At 45.2% G+C, this 6,934-nt stretch overlaps 1 long non-coding RNA gene across 1 annotated transcript; it reads left to right on the top strand.

Annotated features, from left to right (window-relative positions):
- The first annotated feature begins 1,589 nt into the window (after positions 1-1,589).
- Positions 1,590-6,665, top strand: LOC129461717 (uncharacterized). Its single transcript, XR_008650673.2, has 4 exons — positions 1,590-1,723; positions 1,996-2,111; positions 4,917-5,034; positions 6,295-6,665. It is a non-coding gene; the product is annotated as an uncharacterized lncRNA (long non-coding RNA).
- Positions 6,666-6,934: the final 269 nt, after the last annotated feature.

The raw sequence follows: 6,934 nt of genomic DNA on the forward strand, positions 1-6,934 counted from the left end.
GGCTGGTCTCGAACTCCTGGCCTCAAGTGATCCACTCGCCTTGGCCTCCCAAAGTGGTGGGATTACAGGCCTGAGCCACTGCGCCTGGCCTATCTTTTGTATTTGTCGTAGGGACAGAGTTTACCATATTGGCCAGGCTGGTCTGGGACTCCTGACCTCAAATGATCCATCCTCCTCAGCTTCCCAAAGTGCTAGGATTACAGACATCAGCCACTGTGCCCAGCCTTCATTTTTTTTTTTTTTTTTCTGAGACAGGGTCTTGTTGTCCAGGCTGGAGTGCAGTGGCACAATCACAGCCCACTGCAGCCTTGAACTCCTGGGCCCAAGCCATCTTCCCACCTCAGCCTACCAAGTAGCTGGGACCACAGACATGTGCCACTGAGCCTGGTTAATTTTTTTTATTTTTGTAGACATGGGGTCTTCAGCCTGTTGCCCAGGTTGAAGCTTCTACTCTTGTGGACAGTCTGGTTTCTCCAAAGTTGTTGCCAGGCATGATGAGATGGGTGATCAGCAGGTGCCTACAGATAAATCATTGGGAAGGCAGATGTAGAGAAATGGCTGATAGACAGTTGGTGCATTCTTCCAACCCCCTCCCAGCAAATGGCATCCTAGTTGGGGGGGACTTGACTGATTTCTCTACCCCAGACTACGTAATTACCATTGCTACAGAAATGAGTGCTTTTATTTTCCACTGATCATGGTGGTAAGGATGATACAGAGCCTAGCTTGGTGTCTGGTAGGTGTGAAGGCAGCACACTCATGCTCTGTGTGTGTGATTGAAAGTGAAAATGTCTCTGAAGGGAGGACAATTTGACAATATGAATCAGAATTTTAAGGATGAATACCTATTTTATTTTACTTTCAAATATTCAATTAATTTCAGAAAGGTTTCTTTTACTTTCAAAATTTCAAGTAATTCTCATTTGGGGGAAAATTTTTTAAAGAAAACTGTGTTGACACAAAGAATTGACATGTCAAATTAGATTTGTGAATCATGCATCTAATCTAACACTAAACCTAACCGATGATTAAAAATTATAAACAAAGCTGGGCATTGTGGTTTATTCCTGTAACCCCAGCAGTTTGAGAGGCCGAGGTAGGAGAATCACTTGAGATCAGGAGTTCAAGACCACCCTGGGCAGCAGAGTGAAACCCCATCTCTACAAATAATTTAAAAATTAGCCACATGTGGCAGCATGCACCTGTAGTCTCAGCTACTTGGGAGGCTAAGGCAGGAGGATCACTTGTGCCCAGGAGTTCAAGGCTGCAGTGAGCCATGATCACACCACAAAAATTAGCTGGGTGTGGTGGTGCACGCCTGTAATCCCAGCTAGTTAGTAGGCTAAGGCACAAGAATTGCTTGAACCCGGCAGAGGGAGGTTGCAGTGAGCTGAGATTGCGCCACTGCACTTCAGCCTGGGTGATGAAATGAGACACTGTTTCAAAAAAAAAAAAAAAAAAGGTAAAAGCTTGTGTTTTTTTTCCACTCACACATACTCTGAGCTCTTCAAACCACAGAGGTCAGGCTGTGGTAGGTTTTTGTCAACCTACAATGATCAAAGTCTCAGGATCTAGTTGAAAGAGTTTATTCAAGTGCAAAGTGTGAGGGCACCATCCGGGACACAGACACCAAAGAACAGTGCTCAGTGTTCCAGGTGAAAAGTGAAGATCGTTTACCCAGGCAAACACGGAAGTGCTGAACAGTTTACCGCAGAAAGATAAGGTAGGGTCTCTATCAGCTACACAGGGCCCATGCTCAAAAAGGCCCCTCACTTGGTTTAGTGCTCTGAGTTCATGATCTTGAGGTTATTTTTCTTTCTTTATTAAATAGAGACGAGATCTTTCTGTAGCTGTGTTGCCCAGGCTGGTCTTGGATTCCTGGGCTCAAGCGATCCTCCCATCTCCACCTTCCAAAGTGCTGGGATTACAGGCATGAGCCACTACACCTGGACCATCTTGAAATTCTTTTTTGTTTGTTTGTTTATTTTGAAACAGGGTCTTGCTGTCACACAGGCTGGAGTGCAGTGGCGCAATCTTGGCTCACTGCAACCTCTGCCTCCTGGGTTCAAGCAATTCTTGTGCCTCAGCATCGTGAGTAGCTGGAATTGCAGGTACGCGTCACCATGCCTGGCTAAATTTTGTATTGTTGGTAGAGATGGGGTTTTACCATGTTGGCCAGGCTGGTCTTGAACTCCTGAGCCCAAGAGATCCGTTCACTTCAGCCTCCCAAAGTGCTGGGATTACATGTGTGAGCCACTGCACCTGGCCCATGTTGAAATTCTTAATAATTTTTGAACAAGAGGCCTCTTACTGCCCAGGCTGGAGTGCAATGGTGCGATCTCGGCTCACTGCAACCTCTGCCTCCTGGGTTCCAGTGATTCTCCTGCCTCAGTCTCCCAAGTAGCTGGAATTAGAGGCACCTGACACCATGCCCGGCTAATTTTTGTATTTTTAGTAGAGACGGGGTTTGCCATGTCGGCCCAGCTAGTCTCCAACTCCCAACCTCAAGTGATCTGCCCACCTCAGCTTCCCAAAGTGCTGGGATTATAGGCGTGAGCCACCGCGCCTGGCCTATCTTTTGTATTTGTCGTAGAGACAGAGTTTACCATATTGGCCAGGCTGGTCTGGGACTCCTGACCTCAAATGATCCATCCTCCTCAGCTTTCCAAAGTGCTAGGATTACAGACATCAGCCACTGTGCCCAGCCTTCTTTTTTTTTTTTTTTCCTGAGACAGGGTCTTGTTGTCCAGGCTGGAGTGCAGTGGCACAATCACAGCCCACTGCAGCCTTGAACTCCTGGGCCCAAGCCATCTTCCCACCTCAGCCTACCAAGTAGCTGGGACCACAGACATGTGCCACGGAGCCTGGCTAAATTTTTTTATTTTTGTAGACATGGGGTCTTCAGCCTGAAGAAAATGCTTCATTTTCTTCATGCCATTTATCACTCTCTGAGAATCCTGTTAGCCGCTATATTTATTTCCTGAAGTTGCCATAACAAGGTACCAGGCCCTGGGAGGTTTAAACAACACAAATTTATTCCGTCACAGTTCTGGAGGCCAGAAGTCTGAGATGAAAGTTAGGAATGACTGCGCTCTCCCGTAAGGCTCTAGGGGTGGTTGTCTCCTTGTCTCTCCCAGCTTCTGGTGGCCCCAGCACTCCTCGGGGTTCCTCCGTTTGTAGATGGGTCAGTCCCATCTGGGCCTCCGCCTGCACATAGGCTTCTCCTCCCATGTCTGTCTGTGTCCAAATTACCCTCTTCATATAAATATATATATATTTTTCATATTTATTTATTTATTTTTTGAGACAGGGCCTTGTTCTTTTGCTCAGGCTGGAGTGCAGGGGTGCTATCATGGCTCACTGCAGCCTCAACCTCACAGGCTCAAGCTATCCTCTCACCTCAGCCTCCCAAGTAGCTGGGACCACAGGTACATGCCACCACACCCAGCTAATTTCTTAATTTTTTGTAGAGGCAGGGTTTTACCATGTTGCCCAGGCTGGTCTCAAACTTCTGGGCTCGAGTGATCCTCCCACCTCAGCCTCCCAAAGTGCTGGGATTACAGGCATGAGCCGCCGCGCCCGGCCGCCTCCTTTTATAAAGGGATCCATCAGTCACTGAATTTAAGGCCCACTGAATCCGGTATAACCTCATCTTACCTTGATTATATCTATAAAGACTTTATTTTCCAATAAGGCCACCGGGGGTTAGGACTTGAGCATATCTTTTTGGGGGAGACAAATCTACCCCAAATTAACATTCCAAATGTTAATTAGTTTGTTTAATTTATCTTATAAAAATCTTTCTTCCTGCCCCACCAGGATATAAGCTCCATGGAGGCCAACTTGGTCCTTTTTCCCTGGTCTAGCTCCAGTGTGAAGGATAGTGTTTGAGACAAAAAAGTTGTTCAAAACCAGTTCATTGTGCCAGGCACATTGGTTCACGCCTGTAATCCCAACACTCTGGGAGGCTGAGGCGGGTGGATCACGAGGTCAGGAGCTTGAGACCAGCCTGACCAACATGGTGAAACCCCGCCTCTACTAAAAATACAAAAATTAGCCAGGCGTGGTGGCGCATGCCTGTAGTCCCAGCTACTCAGGAGGCTGAGGCAGGAGAATTGCTTGAACCCAGAGGCAGAGGTTGTAGTAAGCTGAGATTGCGCCACTGCACTCCAGCCTGGGCGACGATGGAGCGAGACTCCGTCAGGAAAAGAAGAAAAAAAAGAATTTTAAACTCTGACTCAAATATTGAGATGAACGTTCTGGCATTGACACATTTCCAATGCTACTCTCACCTCCACAGTTTGGGACGAGTGCCCTAGAAAACAGCAGTGACCTTGTAAAAACCCTGGAAGGAAGAAAAGCTTCACCTAGGGAGTGTCACAAATTTTCAGCCAGAACAAAAAATAGCTTGTAGCAGTCAATGCATTATTATTAGCCTTTCATGAGCAAGCATTGGTCACAGAGATTTTGTGTTTGAAAATGGCAAAATGTGCCTGTATCCAAAAGAAATGAAACCCGCAGAGAGGTTTTATGTCTGCACTTGATCAGTATTAATATGGAAAAAATAATACACTTCTTTTTACATGTCACATTCTGGTTGACTAGAAGGATCCCAGAAATGTTGCTATTAACACAATTCTTATAAGTGTTAGCCTCACCACTGAGCCCCACCCATAGTGAAGTGCCATTATCTGCTCTTTTCTTCTCCTGAGATTCTTAGCATTATGGCTCAAAGCGCTGATCTGCCAATCTCATCAACAGGCCGGGTGCAGTTCAGAACAGAGGAAATAGCTATTTAATTGGTCACAGTTCTCCAGTAGCAGCACTCAAGTTTAATAACATTTATACTATCTCCAGTTCTTTTTTTAAAATTAAAATGAATTTTTTTTTTGCGACAGTGTTGCTGTATTGTTCAGGCTGGAATGCAGTGGCACGATCTCAGCTCACTACAGCATCTGCCTCCTGGGCTCAAGCCATCCTCCCACCTCAGCCTCCCAAATAGCTGGGACTACAGGCGTGCACCACCATACCAAGGTAATTTTTGTATTTTTGGTAGAGACGGGGTTTTGGCATGTTGCCCAGGCTGGTCTTGAACTCCTGAGATCAAGCAGTCCTCCTGCTTTGGCCTGCCGAAGTGCTGGGATTACAAGAATGAGCCATGGCCTCCGGCCTCCAGTTCTTGTGAGGACATTGGAATATAACCGTTTTTTTCTTTGTTTGTGTGTCTGTTTGTTTTTCCTTTTGGGGTTTGGGGGATTTTTCTGGTGAAACCACCTTGAAATACAGAAGGCAGCAGAACCTGGAGATTTCGAAAACACACCTGGTTTAGAACCCTCTTCATTTCCTTTACTAAGTATGTGACCTTGGGCAAGACACTGAACGACTATGAACCTCAGTCTCCTCATTTGTAAAATGAGAACTAATGTTTGCTTGTCAGTTTAAGCTAGGGATTAAATGAGATATTATAAGTGAAGTTCCTAGTCCAGTGTTTGTAAAGGGATCAAGTCTTTTTTTCTTTTTTTTTTTTTTTGATTTAGGGGTGGGCCTGGAGGAAGTGAGGGTGAGGATATTACTGCTTTGAATGTTGTTTCGAATTGGTTCATTAGAATTATGCAAGTTGAGCTGGCATTGCCGTTTACTCTTTGTTTTAAACCTCTTCAGCAAATACAAGGAGCATGAAAAAAGGCAATAAGAGGTATATCTGGAATAATATGGAATTGCTAAATGGTAGCTATTTCTTGCCTTTCATGTCGTTTAGTGTCCCAGGGTCTGGGAGTTAAGTGCCTCAAGAAAGACTCTAATGTGTCTTGGGTGTAGACACTTTCTTCCTCCATACCTCCTATACTTCTACCAGATAATTCACTTTTTTTTTTTTTTACTTTTTATTTATTTATTTTTGAGACTGAATCTCACTCTGTGGCCCAGGCTGGAGTGCAGTGGTGTGATCTCAGCTCACTGCAACCTCCATCTTTTTGGTTCAAGCAATTCTCCTACCTCAGCCTCTCAAGTTGCTGGGACTACAGGTGCGTGCCACCGTGCCTGGCTAATTTTTGTATTAACTACAGGCATGAGCCACCATGACTGGCCTGATGATAATTAACTTTAGTATTAAAGTTATAAATGGATAACCAAAGTGCATATTAAAACTTCTTAAAAGTAGCTTTGGTGATTACTGCAAATTATTGAGGCTGTGGAATGTAGCGTTAATGTGATAGCCTACCTTATTTTAGCCTGATTGACTCTCACTTAGTTGACAGAGCTGGACAGACTCCATTTTGGTTTCTTCACTTGCAGCCCCTTATCCCCCTCCCTTAAGGACATAACTGGTGCAAGCTGACTCCAAGCACATCCAGGAATGCACTTACTGATAAGATACCGAGGCAAGCTGTACCAGCAGCTCCTGGGAACTCGCTTGGTTGATGGTACTCAAAGCCCCTGCATTTATCTCTTTGTGATAGTTTAAGCACCTGGAACTGTTTATTTTTCTTTAACTGTTTCTGTAACCATTTATGTTTTAACTTTTTGCCTGTTCTGCTTCTGTAAAATTGCTTCAGCTAGGCTCCCCCTCCCCTTTTTAAACCAAGGTATAAAAGGAAATCTAGCCCCTTCTTCGAGACCGACAGAATTTTTGAGCTCTGGCCATCTCTCGGTCGCCGGCAATAAAGGACTCCTGAATTAGTCTCAGAGTGTGGCGTTTCTCTATAACTCGCTCGGTTACAACATGAAGACTATGATCCAATGCCAGCTCCCACCCTTACTGGCTGTGTGTCTAGGGTCCAGTCACTCTACCTGTCTGAGCTGCAATGTGGTCATCTGTAAGACAGGAATCATAATAAGATCCACCCCCTAATTAGATGAGTTTGCATGTGAGAAGTACCTAGAAGAGTATCTGACGTGGAATGGGCACGTTGCAAATGTAAGCCCTCGTTTTGGC

Source organism: Symphalangus syndactylus, chromosome 14 (genome assembly GCF_028878055.3).
Source record: "Symphalangus syndactylus isolate Jambi chromosome 14, NHGRI_mSymSyn1-v2.1_pri, whole genome shotgun sequence".
In the NCBI taxonomy this organism is placed as follows: domain Eukaryota; kingdom Metazoa; phylum Chordata; class Mammalia; order Primates; family Hylobatidae; genus Symphalangus; species Symphalangus syndactylus.